The sequence below is a fragment of the Strix uralensis genome, chromosome 3 (genome assembly GCF_047716275.1).
Source record: "Strix uralensis isolate ZFMK-TIS-50842 chromosome 3, bStrUra1, whole genome shotgun sequence".
NCBI lineage: Eukaryota > Metazoa > Chordata > Aves > Strigiformes > Strigidae > Strix > Strix uralensis.
Genome location: NC_133974.1, coordinates 45055347 through 45073664, shown reverse-complemented (window position 1 = coordinate 45073664; position 18318 = coordinate 45055347). Strand labels below are relative to the sequence as shown.

Sequence of the window (18318 nt, the reverse complement as noted above, 5' to 3'; positions counted from 1 at the left end):
GAATGATGATTTTTGAAAATCTCTTGGCAAAGGTCTGGGTAACCTTTGTGAACTACTTTTACCATTAGACAATACAACAAAATAAGTGAATCTCGTCTCCTCCAGAACCACTTACCCTTGCTCCAATAAATAAGTAATGGTTTGAGCACCACGTAGTTAAGTAGAATGTTTTTCTTGTGCTTTGATCCTAATCTCTAGAGAAATATGTTTACTTTAAGTTTGCTGGAAGCTAGACTTTGTGTTTTGAAGGTCAGTTAAGAAATCTCTGGAGGTCTGATGCTATTCACTCACATGGAATGAAACGCTGGCTCTAGCATTCCAGCTGCTAACTCGTGTCCTAGGCACAGGGAAAGACTGAAATGTCTTAATTCCTTGGGAAAAGAGGGTTTTGTTATTTAAACTGGAGCAAAGCTAAATACTGTTGGTTTTTATGTATCTAGTAGGCACGGATATGTGATACCATTTGTAGTGTTAGCATATTCCAAGGGGGTGCAGGGAGATGTTGCCAAGGATGTGAGGATATTGCAATTGGAGTCCCTGGGGTCAGATTTGAGAATACAGCAGTGTCATGGTATGAATTATAAAGCAGATGAAAATAAAACAACAGAGTTGGCTAGTCTGCCTGCTGTTCCAGCAGATTAAGATAGAATTTAGCTACAACAAATTAGGAGAGGGACTTTCTGTAGAGTCAAATGGTTTCCTGCAAATTGCAGAGCACTAGAAGACTTCCAGTGAAGAAAGCTCTAAGAAAATGGTTGTGAAGCTGTGAAACGTGCTAAATGTGGAACCATCAGGAAAGGAATATTTGTTTTTTCACTTGAGCTAAAAAGCACAATCACAATGTTAATATATGTCTTAATAATTTATCTTGACAATTTCTATAAACACATGGTAATTCCCTTATGTTATATAAGTATAAAAAGCCCAGAAACATTAATGCTACTTAGATGGGAATATATATATGCATGTAGATATAAACATACATGTAAAAATATTGTATCTTTTGCTTTATGGAAATTCTAATGGACTGTTTCCCAATTGGAATAAGACTGCCATTGAATTGCATCTTCATTTTCTTTAAGAACATACAATGATTGGAATAAGGCTCTGTTAGAGGCACAAGGAAAGAAAAATGATGGCAAAATGAATCATTGCAACAGCCCTGAAGGATAAGAAAAACAAATTGATCTGTTATGAGGGGGACACCCCTGCAAGCCACCCCAGACACTTGTTTATTTTCAGTCAAGTACATGTTTTTATCTTGGAATATGGTTTTGCTTATTTGCATGAATTTGCTGACTTCATTTTTTGAGTTTTTTTTGTGAGAGCTGCTGAACAATTCATCACATAAATTTGCAAAATACATTAGTGACTCAAGGTTACAACTGCATTATAAAGCTAATTATAAGCCATTATAAGGAAAAGTTTCTAACAATATCATTATTTTATAAATAAGTTTCTAACAATGTTTCCTGATTTCTCTGGATGCCTGCTACCCCCCAGAAATCTGTTATTAAAAGTCCTGACACCTCAAAAAAACCCAACCAATAAGGTAAATGTATGATGCATTTTCAAAACACTGGCAATACCCTTGCTTTGTCTCTTTCCTCCCTTAGAGTAACTGCAAGTTTCCCAGTGATACCTTCAAGTTATACTTGAGTGCTTAAGGATACTGGAATTTTCACTCTTCTAAAAATGGGTCAAGAAACAATAGGAACCAAGGCACATATTACAGATCAAGTCAAAGCAAGTGCCTATAGGAAAGCAGAGACACAGGCATTAACTTTGAACAAGTTGTTTTATCTCTGTGGTACAGCACAGTAATACTCAGGTCCTGCAAGCATCTGTGTAGACGCAGAGCTCTCACTGACGAAGTTTTGCTTTAAGCAGCCAGGATGGATGCCAACCAGGATGGTGCTGTAACAGTCTGACTCTACTGCTTCAAGGTCCACAAGTGACATGGTTTTGATGGACTGTCTAGGCAAAGCAGCTCATCTAGAGGCTGATCTGGTAACCACACCATACTGCATTATACCATGTTTACACACTCCACGACCACAAGCATAAAGGACAAGACATCTGGCTTAACTAGGGGATCGAACATCTCAGGAATTCTGTAATTTTCTCCTTAATTGGTATTGTTGTCTGCTTTGTTTACACCATGCCAACTCAAATGTTGGTGTAGTCATCTAAATTCTTCCTTTATTCCAGTACAGCATAATGTACTACTTGCCTAAACTTCAAACTAGGACAAATTAGAGCAGTGAAAGTACCTCAACTAAGTGTTCACAGTGGTGCAGACATACAGAAATGCTGTTGCAGAAAAGACCTGTCTAGTCTATGTCCCTCAAATGCTCTTTACTAACTACAGAGTAGGTTGGAATAGCCTAGCGCCATTGCCTCTGTAGCAATCTAGGTATTAGCTTTAATTCATAGACTCATACAATCATAGAATAATTTGAGTTGGAAGGGACCTTTGAAGGTCATCTAGTCCAATGCCCCTGCAAAGAGCAGGGACATCTTCAACTAGACCAGGTTGCTCAGAGGCCCATCCAACCTGACCTTCAGTGTTTCCAGGGATCGGGCAGCCACCACCTCTCTGGGCAACCCGTTCCAGTGTTTCAGCACCTTCATTGTAAAAAATTTCTTCCTTGTGTCTAGTCTGAATTGACCCTCTTTCAGTTTAAAACCATTACCTCTTTTCCTATTGCTACAGGCCCTACTAAAAAGTCTGTCCCCGTCTTTCTTATAAGCCCCCTTTAAGTACTGAAAGGCCACAATAAGGTCTCCTCAGAGCCCTCTCTTCTCCAGGTTCAACAACCCCAACTCTCTCAGCCTTTCCTCATAGGATAGGTGTTCCATCCTTCTGATCATTTTTGTGGCCTCCTCTGGACCCACTTGAGCAGATCCATGTCTCTCCTGTGCTGAGGACCCCAGAGCTGAACACAGGACTCTAGGTGGGGTCTCACCAGAGGGGCAGAATCACCTCCCTCCACATGCTGGTCATGTTTCTTTTGATGCAGCCCAGGATATGGTTGCCTTTCGGGGCTGTGAGTGCACATTGTTGGCTCATGTCCAGTTTTTCATCCACCAGTGCCCCCAAGTCCTTCTCTGCAGGGCTGTCTAAATCCCTTCATCCCTCCAGCCTGTATTGATACTGGGGTTGCCCCAATCCATATGCAGGACCTTGCCCTTGGCCTTGTTGAACTTCATGAGGTTCACATGGGCCCACTTCTCAAGCTCATCCAGGTCCCTCTGGATGGCATCCCTTACCTCAGGCATGTCAGCTGCACCACTCAGCTTGGTATCATTTGCAAACTTGCTGAGGGTACACTCAATCCCACTGTCTATGTCACTGATGAAGATATTAAAACAGTACTGGTCCCAATACAGACACCTGAGGGACACCACTTGTCACTGATTAATCCACAGAACTTTCACCAGCGGCATCCAGCTTGTCCAATAAAACTTGTGCTTGCTACTGAGAGCAGCCTGAGCAATATAGCTGGCAAAATTCAAATTAATGGCTCTGTATGCATCTCTTCTAAAGGATATTCTTCCTCTACTGTAAACCTTGCTAGTGAAGCTCAAGAATTACCATCACAGTAAAGCCACTGTACAGAGAAATTAGGGGTCAGAAATAAGCATGTCTAATGCAGTAGCTGAAAGCTGGATTTTTTTGGAAGAAGGGAAAGGAAAATTTGCTAACTGGCTACAGAATTAAACCTAGATTATTTGCTGGATTTTTTTTTTTTTTTTTTAAACTAAGCAACATGTGAGAGTCAGGAAGTGCAATTCACCATTTAATACAAGTGCTACAATGGTGCCCAGAGATTCCAGTCCAGAATAACTGGCCCTGTTATTCCCAACACAACAAGCTTGGCTGATCAGTAGTATTGCTGGCCAGTAATGCAGCTCCATGTTTAAGTAGAGACAAACTGTCTTTGGAGTGCTCGGTATCGATTCAAGTCTCTCCCAAGCTATTACCTAGGAACACAAAACCTTTTAATCTGCTCAGATTCCTGGGTGTCATCAATACTTTCACCAGCAGCAGTACATGAAAAAAAGTAGGGTTAATGCTATGACTTAGATAATTTCTTTTATTTTTCTGAAATCATTCTTACCCACATTTTTTTACAGGTTTTCACATAGTCTGATAGAGCCAGAATTTTCTCCTGTGTCCATGATGGGGCTCATTCCTTTCTGACTACTCTCAGATTTATAGAATCAAATGAAGCAATGAAATATTTCAGCTGTGCATTGCTGTACCTTTTCATGTAAAATCCTGGCAGTATTCTTAGTCATACTCTCTATATTCAATGATAAGACAGGTTTGAGGATTGCATCTGGTACAAAAGGGCCATATAATAAAGTATATCCAAATTAGTTGGTGAATTATATACTTGCAAGTAATTTAGACAGTTTTAAAATGATTAGCTTCAGCTGTCCAAGTTCCAAAAGCAAAGCACCCATGAGCCTAATATGTGGATGAGAAATCATTAGTGAATTCTAGGTACAATGTTAAAGGAGACAATTTAAAATAATGTCATTAGTGGTGTACCCCAGGGGTTGACATTGGGACCGACAGCATTCAACATTTTCATTAATGGCCTGGAGATGGGGCATCTCCAACCCACAGCAAACTGGCAGATGACACAAAACTGAAAGGAGTGGCTGATAGACCAGATGGGTGTGCTGTCATCCAGAGGGACCTCACCAGGCTGGAGAAGTGGGGTGAGAGGAGTTTCATGAAGTTTGGCAAGGAAACATGCAAAGACCTGCCTCTAGGGAGGAATAACTGCAGGTACCAGCACATGCTGGGGGACAACCAGATGGACAGTAGCTTTGCAGGGAAGGATCTGGGGGTCCTGGAGGACACCAAGTTGAACATGCACCAACAACGTGCCCTTCCACGTAAGAAGGCTAACAGCATCCTGCAAGGCATTAGGAACAACATTGAAAGCAGGCCGAGGGAGATGATCCTTCCTCTCTGCTCAGCACTAGTGAGACACATCTGGAGTGCTGGGTCCAGTTCTGGGCTCCCTAGTACAAGAGAGGTATGGAGCGACTGTAAAGAGTCCAATAAAAGTCCACAAAGGTGACAAAGGGACTGCAGCATCTCTCCTATGAGGAAAGGTTGAGAGAGCTGGGACTGTTCAGACTGGAGGAGAGAAGACTCAGAGAGGTTCTTATCATTGTGTACAAATACCTGAAGGGAGGGAATGAAGAGGAAGCCATGCTCTCAGTGGTGCCCACTGACAGAAGAAAATGCAGTGGGCACAAACTGAAATACAAATGATTCCATTTAAACAGAAGAAATAAAACCTTTCACTGTGAGAGTGGTTGAACACTGGCACAGGTTGCCCAGAGAGGCTGTGTAGTCTCCATCCTTGGAGATATTCAAAACCTGACTGGACATAGCCCTGGGCAATCTGCTTTAGGTGATCCTGCTTAAGCAGGGGGTTGGACTATATGATCTCCACAGGTCCCATGCCACCTCAACTATTCTGCTGAATGATAAATGAGAGGGGGTGAGAGAGTCCACAAAACCTCATTATTTTGTTATGGGCATTTGACCAGGAGTGGCGTCATTCCCATAACAACAAAACAGGTCTTCTCTAGATGACTTATTATGAGTCCCTGTCTAAGTTAGATATGCGCATACTCTAAATGGGTGAGAAATGCTATTGCTTTCAGCTGTAATATTTACATGCTTGAATCTGAATCCATGCTTTAGAGCTTTGCTGCCTATATCCTTGGAGCAGAGATTTTGAAAGATATTTTCAAAGATAATAAAAAAGTGATTTAAAAAAGCATATAAGCAATTAGGTTGTTCCTTACAATTAATTTCAATGTTTCCTGATACTTCAAATCTGGTAAACATAGTCTCTAAATCCTTCTCAATCGAAATACATTCAGTGGAATTGCATGAATTTGGTTACAGAGGAAAGAGCAAAGGAAACTAGTGATTTTAGATAATTTCTGTCAAAGGAAAAAAACAGTTTCCATAGATTCAGCATTTCCATAGGGAAAAATCACTTTCAACATTCTCCATTCCCAGTCATGTGTGAAATTAAGACATACACATATTATTTTCTGTGTTGTTACTGAGTGTGAAACATGATCAATGTGTCCTTAGTCAACCATCTGATACTTAGAGAAGTACTGCCCAAAAGCTGGGCCCTTTTTGATGGAAAGGACTTACCAACTTGTCTGCGGTATCTGGTTTACCACAGTAAAGATTTTGTTATTTTTGTTGTTGCAGGCTGGTGCAAGTCAAAACTTTTTCCTCAGTGATCATTTTAAATTTTAAGCTGCTGTTAAATGTTACAGACCATGCTACAGAAGAGATGTAAAGGTCTGGATGCCTTCAGTAGTTTCAGCTATTTCAGTGACTTGGCTCAGGAGGAAGTAGGCAGTGCTCTGCTCCGTCGCTCAGCCACTGCCCTGTGCAGAACAATGAGGAATACAGGAGAGTTTGGGGCACTGACATCTACATTAAATACATTCCTTACCAGGACTCAGCAGGGAAAGCAGATCTAAAAATTATTCTGTGATGACTTAAAGACTATGTGAGGTAAAATGGCTATAACTGTACTTACCTTTTTTTTTTTTTTCAGTTCAGCAGGTAAAACCATCCTAAGGAACCCTACAAGAGATGGTTAGGCAACAACCTGCTCATGAGGAAAGTTTCTTAATCCCTTTTAGAGGATTAAATTCATGCTCTGAAACTTGAGCATTTATAAGCTTTCAAAATAAATATAAATTAAAAGAAAAGTTATTGCATCAGGGTATTTTTGGAAGAAAAAGGGGTTTTTCACTAAGTTTGATCCAACATGCCTTAACACTTTTATTTTTAAAATTTTGATGTATTTTAATAGAAAAGATTTGTGAATTAAAAAAACCCACTTCATTGAAAATGTCAGTTTGTTTTAGAGAAGTAGGATTCAAAAATGTGAAATTTGACTGAAAAGTTTGGTCTAAAAAAGATCTTAAATTCTCAACAGAAAAATTTCTAGTAAAAACTTTAAATTTTGATATACAGTTAAAAATTTAATTTGAAGAAGCAATTTTATAGCTAACTTTTATTCTAGGAAAAAAAGATGTGAATCAGAGCGTTCTCATTTTGAGGGAAGAAATTTGGTAGCAAGAGGACGTTTAAGCTGGGTTACAGTTTCTTCAATTAAAATGGTGGGAATCTAGAGAATAACGTATTGTACTTGCATGAAAATATTAAGGTGTTTTCCTTCTATCAACCTACAACCCAGCAAGTACTAAATGTCTTTGAAAAGGAAACATGAAATATCTGGGGCTGAACTGATAAAGATGACAACTGATCACTGAGGTCACAGCTGATTTCTGGCAATGAATACAAAGTCTTCCCCACTACCCTTTCTGCCTGGTTTTTCCAGTCCCCTTTCCTGCCTCCACCCTCACATACAAACCCCTAATCATGGAAAATACTTCAAAAAGTACTTAAATAAAAGTTACAAATGAAGACATGTGCTGAAGTCCTGATCTGAGGCTTTTACCAGTGAGTTCATCCCCAGTGTGCAAATCAAAGCAGCTCTTCTGAGCAATCTCTGCTAGAACAGCATCTGCACATCAAATATTTGCCTCCCGATTCCCCTCTATAGAATGCACAGAAGTCAAAATGCCTGCACAGCTGAGCAGAAGTCCACCAGGGAAACAGCAGCATCTTAGTAATACACTAATACCACTGGGCAGGAACACACATACCTGGAAATGACACAAGGCTACCTTCGGGACTGAAAGCTTTCCTGGGGAAAACAATAGCAATAGGAAATGATGCCTGTGGTACAGCAGGGAGTGAAGTGCTTACAGGCCATGAAACAAAACAGCCTTGCCACTAACAAGAGGTAACAGAGCTTCAGTAGGCAATGCTGATGTTGACTGCAATCTTTAAGATCTTAATAAATACCAGGCCATTTCTTGTCTTTGCAGATGCATCAACTACAGAGACTGGATTTCCCTCACCCTTACATTTTATTTCAGGGACAGAAAGGCAGATAAAGAGTACTATGTCTTGTGAGAATGGGTGTATCACATGAATTAAAATCCTTTAAAAAACCCCAAACAAACTACAACTGACTATGCAGTATAACTTTTTCTAGCTGGGTTCTTTAAAAGCCTGTGACCTACTTTAGAACTGCTTTGAGAAATAAAATGAGCAATAAGAAAAAGATGAGCAGCAGCAGCAGCAGCAATGTTAGCAGCAAGCTAAAATTGGAAAGGATTTTCATTACTCTATTTAAAAAAAAAAAAAAAAAAGACCTCCTTACCCCAAAACCAAACATAAATCCCTCAAGTGGTAATAAAGCATCTGCTGCAGTGGCACAGCCTTCTCCTTTTCTCTCCCAACTGCACTGTGCCAACCTGACCTAGTTTTCTGAGGAAAAAAATAAATCGAGCTGCAGCACTTCTGTAATAAAAATATTATACCTTATCAAAATGAACCAAATGTAAAGATTTCTGATCTCAGCCCTGTTAAAAGATTGTCATGAGCTAGGTGGCATTACAGCTTAGGAGAAGCAAAGGCTACTTGTACAGAGTATTGGTATGTAAGATCCCTACTTCAGTTATCATTCTTCCCAGGTATTTAGATGTGTAGACTCAATGAATGGCCAGTTTTGTTGCTTGCAGAGCTCCATCAGTCTTGGTTGCCACCTTTCTACCAAACTTTTCACTGAAAACAGAGATGATACGGTTCTGTAGACAAGCCCTGGATTGCTTATTACGCCCACAGGAATCATAGTTTCTGAAGCCACTGCTGTATTATACAGTCTAAGAAATGTTGACAACTACAAATGTAGCATATATACCCTCTCTTCACGTTCTGTGTGAGCTGTTTAGGGAGACCATTGCTGTGGCAGTTTCCTCTTCGTGTAGAGGAACTGCATGATGTGCCCCCATGGACCTTTCCAAGGGAAAATGGGCTTCAAGATGGATCCTGGCTCAAGGGGCAGGATCAAGGAGAGAAGGAATGGGCAGAAACATTGAGTAGAGTTAGCAACAGCCTGATCTCAAAGCAAGGACTACCTATGTACTTTGGATTTTTGCTGACAATTAACACAGTAGGCATTGCTATGATATCTAGCAGTAATGATCCTCTGCAATTGCACAATCTTTGGAATACAGGGATCCAAAAATAACACAGCCTTATTAAAATACATATGCATATATTGCATCTGCTAGGTGGACAGACCATTAAAGCTCCAGTGTGGTGAAGAAAACCTGAAAGATGTGGTAGATACTCTTTGTATTCTACAGCTTTTACAGTAATGAACTGGTTATACAATATAACTGAGACAGAGGGCAAGAAAGGTTTCCAGGAAAGCACACAACAACCAATCAACATGAAAATACACTGTGGATGCTCTTAAGCAGACTAATTTAACTTACTTCTGCTTCCCTCTAAGTGTTACATGAGGATCTGCTTTGTGAAGGTGCTTCTCTTAGAACAGGACTCTGGGAACACTTGCATATGTATGTAAATGAATGTAGCCGAATTATTTCATTCAATTCACAGATGTCAAATTAGGTGATTTAATATTTTCTGGGTAAGATTTTTAACTCTGCACATTAGGGTTGGGTGTCCTCATATCTATTTGGGAGCGCTAGGCACAATTCATCCACAAATCTCAACACCTATAACAAACTAGTACAATTCAGCTGTGTGTGTACTTCACTGAAGATGAGGAATTATAGCAGGGTGACTTTTTCCTTTTATTTTCTGCACTGTATTTGTTTTAAACACACTGTAAAGCTGGAAAACCTTATTAGTTTAACTATGCAGGTACATTAAGGGCAGGCTGCTAGTCTTTGGGCTAGGGGAAAAAGATAAAATATTCAGATAAATACATTCTTTTACATGTCCTGTGTTCACTGTTGATAGTACACCAGCACATTTCTTTCCAATACGGCAAAAGGATATATGACTCACAATGTAAAAACTCAGTTCTAGGAGACAACAGGACTTCTGTTGTGAACCCCTTTAGGAGTGGAGCTGATGGCAGAAAGGGCAGGAAATGGAGGTCTTCGGCTTCTTGTTTGTCCTCTACCAGGGAGGAAAAATAACGGAGTGTCACTAGGATGAATACAGAAAAAAAGTTGGGTTTGGTTTTCTGGTTTTGTTTTTTCTTTTCTTTAAATACATGGCTTTGTGCATCATCCATTAATCAGAAAAAAAAATGTTAATTGAAGACCTCTTGAACCTTGAGTAGTTGAGTAGATAATGTCCTGTCAAATAAGGTAGAGCATATCATGGCATCAACTCTGTTTTAACTTCAGTCCTTATGCACGGTGAGCAGCCACATTGACCAGTCCTTAGAGAGACTCAGCCCTGGCTTCTGTTCATGTCCTGCCATTTTTCTTCTTTATCTGTTTTGCCTACTTAGGGTATTAGGTCTGCTGAACAATTACGTGACTGAGTATCCTAATATTTGCCTTAAGCCTTAAAATCTCTGTGTCAGACATTAAACATCTTTCTATTTTAACGTAGTCTATCTTCCTAAAAGTGGCTATGATTTAAAATTAGATCCTGCAATGAGTAGACCATGGTATTCTGTCTGTCTTTATTACGATGTGAGGTTATTGACCCTTCAGTTACTGCCCTGCTGGGATTTTTGTAATGTCCTGGCATGTGAAAAGGTCCTTTTTTTGGTTTTGGCCCTTTGACTTTCAGAGTGGATTTCTTTCTACGATCATAAATACACTCTATCTAAAAGCTGGTTCCAGTGTAAGATTGCTCTACTCTGATTGAAGGAAAGTTTATGCAAACACCCAAGATAGTCAACATATGACTCAGAGAAACAAAAAAACATCAGTAAAGTATTAGAATTCTGGAAGAAATTTGGTAAGAATGCAGAAATTCCTTTCTAACGTTTAGGAACATTTTGAGAACATGCTATTTAACTCAAGGGTATTGTGGAACAATGAGTCCACTGAAACTGGTAAAGTCTATTCAAGTGAGGTCGTGAAGCCTGCCACATAGCAACCATCTTTGCAAACCTACAATGGAATTGGCCGGTTTCAGTATAGGATGATGCTCAGAGTCCATAACTCTGACCAGCTGTGGTGGATAAGGTCAGTCAGAGGAGGAGGAAAGTGGTATGCAGTAGAAGAAACTGCATTAAGGAAGAAATACAATTCAAGTTCTTTTGCTAATTTATGTTAAATTCAGTAAATGTTTTCAGTAAAAAGTCTAAGCAAGTAATTAAACAAATGAAGAATTCTGCTACTGTATTTAAAAAAAAACCCCAAATGTTTTGAGTTTTCAATTTGAAATATTTTTCAATGGTCTTCAATTTTCAAGCACCAAACTAAACAAAGATTGACAATTAGAAGATCAACATGAAAGTTTTTCCTCTAATCTTTTCCTTTTTTTCCATGCAAATAGAATCCCAGACTCACAGAACTCTAATTATGCCACAATTTTGCATGTTACAATACATAAATGAATCATGATGTGGCTGAATTTGAAACTTGAAGAGCTCACTTGAGGAAGATTGGGCTCCCAATAAATAGATACACAGCCTAATACTGTTCTGGGCTTCTGATAAATAGAATTATAACCTAATACTCTGAAGGATTTTACAGCCTTCCTTTCAAAGGCTTCAGAATGCTTTTCTAACAACAATAATAAAGTAATCCTAAAACACAGTTGTGAGATACTTGTTTACATAAAAGGTTAATACTTGTCAAAGCAAAAAGTAACTGACTCACACAAGGTCAGAGAGCAAACCTGGAGGAGTGGGATGAAGCGAAGCCAGTGGCTACACCTTTGCCATTAGATGGGTCTGTTCATCAGGCTGTGTCCACGGCACTGGCCCGGATAGGCAAAAGCACTGTATGAAGGTTGTCGGGTAGTCAACCTCCAGTGCTAGAGGTAGAAAACACTTCTAAAATTAGCTGAAGCAATAAAATGTTCCAGTTGTGAACTTTGCAATTGTCCTTAATTACTCTGAGGTTTTGATTAATATTCTTACACAAAATGTTCGGGGTGGAATTTTTTTCCAGTTTTGTGTCAAACCTCTTAGGGCTACAGTGGTTGAGAGAATTCCTAATTATGAAGGATTTTCCAGTGAATTTGGGTTGTTTCCAAACACTTTTGGATAACATGGGTTTGAACTCATTTTTTTCTCCCCAATGTTACAAATCTGGTTTACAGATGGGGAACGGAGGCACAGAACAACTTGCTGGAGGTCACCCTGGACTGAACTGTGGTCACCTGTGTGTGTGCGCTGTCAACAACTAAGCCATGCTCTCACTAGGTCATTCCTTCTATCAATTCTGCTATCTATGCACAGACACATTACAGGAAAATGAGTATTTTTCTGACTTATCAAGCATCTAAGAGTGAGGCCAGCAATGAACTAGGGCACCCTGTTCAGATCCATTATCCATAATATGCTGAGATGTGCAAGAATTTACCAGTCCATATAGAGAGACCCAAAAAAATTCAAACTCAAAGGTAACCATGGCTGAGAAGAAAAGTAACCTACTAGCATGAATGAAGTAGGATCAAAGAAAACTCTGAGTCTAAGAAAGGGAAACAAGAAGGGATGATAGCTGATGTATGCTGCACATATCAGAGAAGAATAGGGATATTCACAAAAGCTAACCTAAGCCGACTGAGGCTAATGAGGCAAGGCACTTTTTATAGTGAAAAGAGAGATAAAGTCCTCTCCGGGGCAATTCACAGCTGAAACTTAAATTAGCTATCATTATAGAGGCAACCAAGGGAGATTAGTTAGCCTTTGTAACAGTCTTGTCCCTCACTGTATCTCTGCTATAGAATTTTATTAACTTATTTTTAATACATCAGTGTTTTTGGAGTAATGCTTGCATACTTCTATAAAACCATCCTCTTAGATTTTACAGGAAAATACAAATGTACGAAATGAGGAGTTCACAGACTCATTTCTCAGTGGAGCTGCACGCCCTGTTCCCAGAAGAATGAATTCTGCTGCAGGAGTGCAAGTGGAGCATCAGCAGCATTTTGCCACGCCAACTTCCAAACTTGGGGCTCTAGAGACTTTAATAGAACAGTTGAACTGGAAAACATTAATTTTATGAGCATCCTAGAAATAGTCATAAGACATCATCTTACCCTTAACTGGCAGGGAAGTGTGCAGAAAATCTCAGGTCAGTTTTATTCCTCAGGTGATCTAAAGCCTGAACAGCATCTAGAGCTTGTTCAGTTGACTGCTCATTTGAACAGGGTCAGAATTTCACCCTCTGATTTGGGCTTGACATTTTGAAGCATGCTGGTTACGATTTTCATATTTCTTTCTGTCTGTGCATTGTTAGGTAATTCTAAAAGTTTTTAATTTTTTTTTGAGAAATAAAACTCAGATACGGAAAAAAATGAAGAAAGCTGGCCTTATTGGTATATAGTCCACAGAACATATGACTTACCAAGTCAACCAAAAATACATACTTTGTAAAATATGACTGCCTGCAGTAACCTGGAGACACCACAGGTCACAACTGATCAGAATCTCTTTCAGGCAGCTTTTGATTTCATTTTGTTCTAATCTTACAAGAAGGTTAGCATGCCATCTTAAGTTTCTACCAATTACACAACTTTGAACCAAAGTGACTTTTGTGACACTACAATAAAATGACATGGCAAGACCATCAGCAATCTGCTATAACGTTAATATATTAAAACTGTTATAGCCTGTTCTGCTAAAATACTCTAGAAATGTCAACTATTCACACAAATGGAAGAAAAATACGGGTGAAAATATTAACCACAAACAAAAAAAGGCATCTGAAACCTGTTTTCTAGATGTAAGAGATTTTGTGCCCAGCTCCAAATATAAAAGACAGTTAAAGAAATATATTTCCAAACATTCATATTATTGAAATTATATTCAATAGTTTTGTCCAAATTTAACTGTAACCTTATTATCAAAAAGACTGCCATCATGAAATCAGGTAGCAGCACAATTATACACATAGAGTTTAATTTAAGGAATATTTCCATCGTTATCCATACTACTTAAATTCTACAATATAGGCACACATTTCCAGCACTATTTCAGTAAGCAGTGGTATACTCTTTCTCTTCAAATTCCAAACCAAAATTATGATCTTAAAAATGTGATAGCTAAAAGATAAAACAAGTGTCTTGCAGAGAATATGGAGATGATACTTGATTTTTATAGCAAGTCAAAATATTGCTATAAACACCAGCTTGGAAACGGGTTTTATTTAAAAAAAAAAGCAAGAACAATGCCAGGTGTTAAAATTAGTTATACTTGAAACAAGTGACTTACCTTATCAGAAAGGACACTATCTAGAAAGTTTTCTTGCAATAGCAAATAGCTATGAAAGCTTGCTAAGAAATAAAAATGGTGATTCAAATGTCACAGCAAACAGCATACACTTTTTCTGTTGGCTTGTTCTTCGACAAAATTAATCCTCATCTCACTACAAAGGAAACCCCAAACAATCTTCCTGTAAATTAGCAAGTGAGCCAAATACTAAAATGAAAACAATGGCATCCAAAAAAATTGTGGTATCTCTTTTGGTACACAAAAGAAAAATTGATATATGTAGAATTCTGCATCTAATTAAATTAGCAGTTTTGTGTCTGAAGAAAAAAGTTCCTGCTTACTTGCTGAAAATGTTAAATTGGGTACCTTGTATACTACCACATTTAAACCTTATCAGATAAAGGAATAATGGAAAAGAGCCTCAATACTCACATTTGCTTTTAAGCTGCTTCTCTTGGTAACTTTTGCAGCAAAATAAAGGAAGAAATAATTACACGTCTTCACAGAAACAAGCATTCGTCAAGTCCAAAAGAAACAGAACACTTTGCCAGAGCTATTTGAGGGTCCCATCAGAATTTGGCTGGATGGAGGAAGGCTGAGGGTCAGTTTGTTTCCCTTAGACCTCATGACATGCAAATAGCTGGCTGCCTCACCACTGAATCAAATCATTCTTTGACATAGTGTGTTTACAAATTGCAAATACATACCATTTCTTAAAGGAACATATTTCAGACAGTTGTCCAAAGGAAAAAGGCACTTCTATTAAAAAACTAAAGAATCAAAACCCCCCCAAGCCCCAAACTGTTTAGTACAAGGAAAAAAAGGAAAAAAAAAACAAAAAAAGAAAAAAGATGAATTATCATTCATTTCCAGATACACTTTGGCCCATGCTTAATGAATCCAAAAGACCTCATGTGGGCTTGTAAATCAGGAAAGAAGTAGAAAAGTCATGACTACTATGTGTACAGGAAATGGGGGGCAGGGAGAAACACTTCCAGTTTCAGAAAAGACTTCTGGGGACCCAGCAGAACTGCTCTGAAGCTCCTGAAGCAACTTCTGGGCTGGAACAATTTGCCACTCTTCCAGCAGGCAGGAAGGTGTTCGTATGGGGTTACCTTCAGAGGGGCATCAGTGGCCTCCTCTAGGTTCTCTCTCAATATTTCTCAGTTCTGGCCTTTGAACTGCAGTCATCTCTTTCACTTTTTGCTTGGACAGAGCAGGGGCCAGCTTTCACAGACAGTCTAACACACGCATGGAGCATACAGAAGCACTTACGCTTTGCATAAGACTCTATGCAGACCTTTAATCAATTGCAGCTGAAAGTAAGGATATTGTGTTCAAGCAGAGTGAAAAAAAGGGTTGCTGCTTGTGGTATGAACCACTTCTGACCTCCAAGCAGATTTTTCCACAACCAAGAGCCAATAGATCTGAATCATTTAGTCTATAATGTCAAGTGGGTGGGAGCTGTTTTATATCACAGATAGAAGAAAGAAGAAGTGTTTAAACGGTTTAAAGATGTATTTTGTTATCTGAAGACTTCAGTAAAATTGCCAGATCAGGATGTGTTCCAGAGGTTATCTGTGTTGAGGTAGTTCTTGCAAGATACTACATCAAACTGATCAGTTGATTATTATTGCCAGGAATTCATAATCTCTATTTGTAGATGACTGGTTTATTAAACCTCTGCAGACACTTATTTTGTCATATACTCAAACTAGATTGAATTCTTTCCTCCTGTTGTTAGGAGGAAATGGACTATAAGCTTAATTTATACAAAGCACTTCTATACTGATTTTTCTGGCTTGCAATTTTTTGCAGATTGAGAAGAGAGAGGACGTTAGGTCTGAATTTAAGTCCAGAATAAGAATCATGAATAGCTTGCCTTTACTTTCAAAAAGAAAAAAATGAAAGTACAGTTCTTGACTAAGAACCTTTTGAAGCTCGCAAGACAAAGCAAGACAAAAGTATTATCCAAATGGATCTGACAAAGGAGCTAATGACACTTAGAAACACTTCTAACACAATACATTCTTTCCAGAAAGGCTGAGAAGTACAAACACCTCATCTAGCATATCACCTTCCTTAAACTTCAAAGACTGCCCTTAAATTTGTCTAACTGTAGATAGAGATCATACATATGTTAACAGAAGACATGCCCAGAGAAGTACTTAAAACAGTCAGGAGTTTTTGCCAACAGGTGCAAGTTGGGTACAACTGAAGAGAACAAGAAAAACTCTGCTGCTTCTTCAGAGTATTGCTTAGATGACTCTACATCTCTTCCTGATGATCCCACATCTCTTCATGAACATCCTGAAACAGAAAACAGCTTATTTCATCTGTCCTCAAACATGACCTGCCTTGACCTAGCAAACTCTTCACATTGAGGATTTGGGAAATTCATCAACCAAGTGGTGTTTCTCTTTAAAAACTTCTTAAGTTGCTCTTCCCACTTCAGATTTTGTTAATTAAAAAAGATAAAAGTAATTCCTTAACAATTCCTAGAAAAAAGTTAAATAAATAATTAATTTGTTGTTTTCCTGAGAAAACATCTTTGGCATTTACTGAATATGTTATTTGGGTCAGAAGAGAATGGAATTCTGCTCTCACAAGTATCCTGTTTATCCAAAAGCTTCAGATAATTACAATTTCTATGTTTAAAATACAATCATCGTTCAAAAAGTTTGAGTAGCACATATTTGGAGGCTCTAAAAGCACTCAAGGGAAAAATCACTACATGCCTTGTTCTTATATTGCTCCCTAGGCATCCACTTTTGGCCCCTGCTGGAGGGGCTACATAGATAGACCTCTGACCTGATCCAGTACGCTCTTGTGTCTTCTGCAAGAGCACTAAACTTCCTATTAAAAAAACCTCAAAATCTAACCAGTTTTATAGAAATTTCCATTTTTCCTGGCCTAAGGAAAATGCAACTGTTACTTATTAAAAAAAAAATTCAAGGAGGCACCACTGCATCGGTAGCCTACCCATGAGCCTACATAGAGACCAGAAGTGCTGTAGTTTTATCTGAGCAAGCTAAGATGGATTCATGCAGACAACAAATCCCAATGCTATTATTTAGAAATTTGTGCCAATTTTTTTTAAGAAGCTGAGAAACAAGAGAATTGAAAACAAGGCTGCAAGTTCTAACAGAGCTACAGTTTGCTTATTTCCAGCAGATCTGCAAATAACCAGCTACAAAAGTCATATTTTGCCACTTAAAAACAGGGAAAGGAAAGGCTGCTGCTGAGAAAGGTATTACTCTACCTACAGCTAACGCACCTGTTCCAATTTTCTGAGAGCAGCAGCAAATGAGGCTATGGGATGCATGTTTATAAATATTTGTGTATATACACTTACCTGCATATATACATGTCAGCTTTATGGATCTATGAAAATAGAATGGTGGTGTTTAAATACCATAGGTGAAGGACATGAGAGGCTGACACTAAATACTTTAAACCAAAGTAAAAGCGTTAATTTGTATACTTTGTATTGACTTTCATTTTTCTAGATATTCCAAACAGCAGTTTTGTTTTGTGAACTGAACCTCTGATTTCTAAGACGAGATTACTCTTCCTCCTGCATACATTCCTCCTAGGGAGAGAAAAAAACCCCAAGAATTAGCAAAATATTCAGAAAATGGTGAATATTCCTTTTCTTTCTCTTTCAAAATACTTCTGTATCATAAAGACTGATTTTCCACATCTAAGAGACAATAAAAATATCTGGGAAGGTTTTCCAAACTATGCCTCCTTGAATTCTGTTAGTAGCCAGAAGATATCTCTGAATTTTAGTTATCTCGAATTATCTCTTATCTACTTCCAAAAATATTTTATCATTCCTGTAACATTGGTTACAATATAGCAAGTCTAACACACAATACAGTAAATTATCTAGTAAGTTCATTATCATTTCAGCATAAAACAGTATCAAACAGGGACACTCAATGGCATGTTAAATCAAATGGTGCATACTACCAATTGCTGTTTGAAAGCTGCAAGTTGCGAGATGATC

The 18318-nt window shown here is 38.5% G+C and overlaps 1 protein-coding gene across 4 annotated transcripts in view; it reads right to left on the bottom strand.

The window, feature by feature from the left end:
- FHL5 (four and a half LIM domains 5) overlaps positions 1 to 18204 on the bottom strand; it is a 31582-nt gene extending 13378 nt beyond the window's left edge. Inside the window, exons 1-3 of one of the 4 annotated variants that reach the window (XM_074862118.1) lie at positions 14739 to 18204; positions 9965 to 10108; positions 8304 to 8410 (exon numbers count right to left, since the gene is read on the bottom strand). The gene's annotated coding sequence lies outside the window, so the exon portion shown is untranslated. Of the gene's footprint in view, positions 1 to 8303; positions 8411 to 9964; positions 10109 to 14306; positions 14385 to 14738 lie in introns of those variants that run through there. The other 3 variants (XM_074862114.1, XM_074862117.1, XM_074862116.1) reach the window with 3 other exon arrangements.
- Between the last annotated feature and the right edge of the window lie 114 nt (positions 18205 to 18318).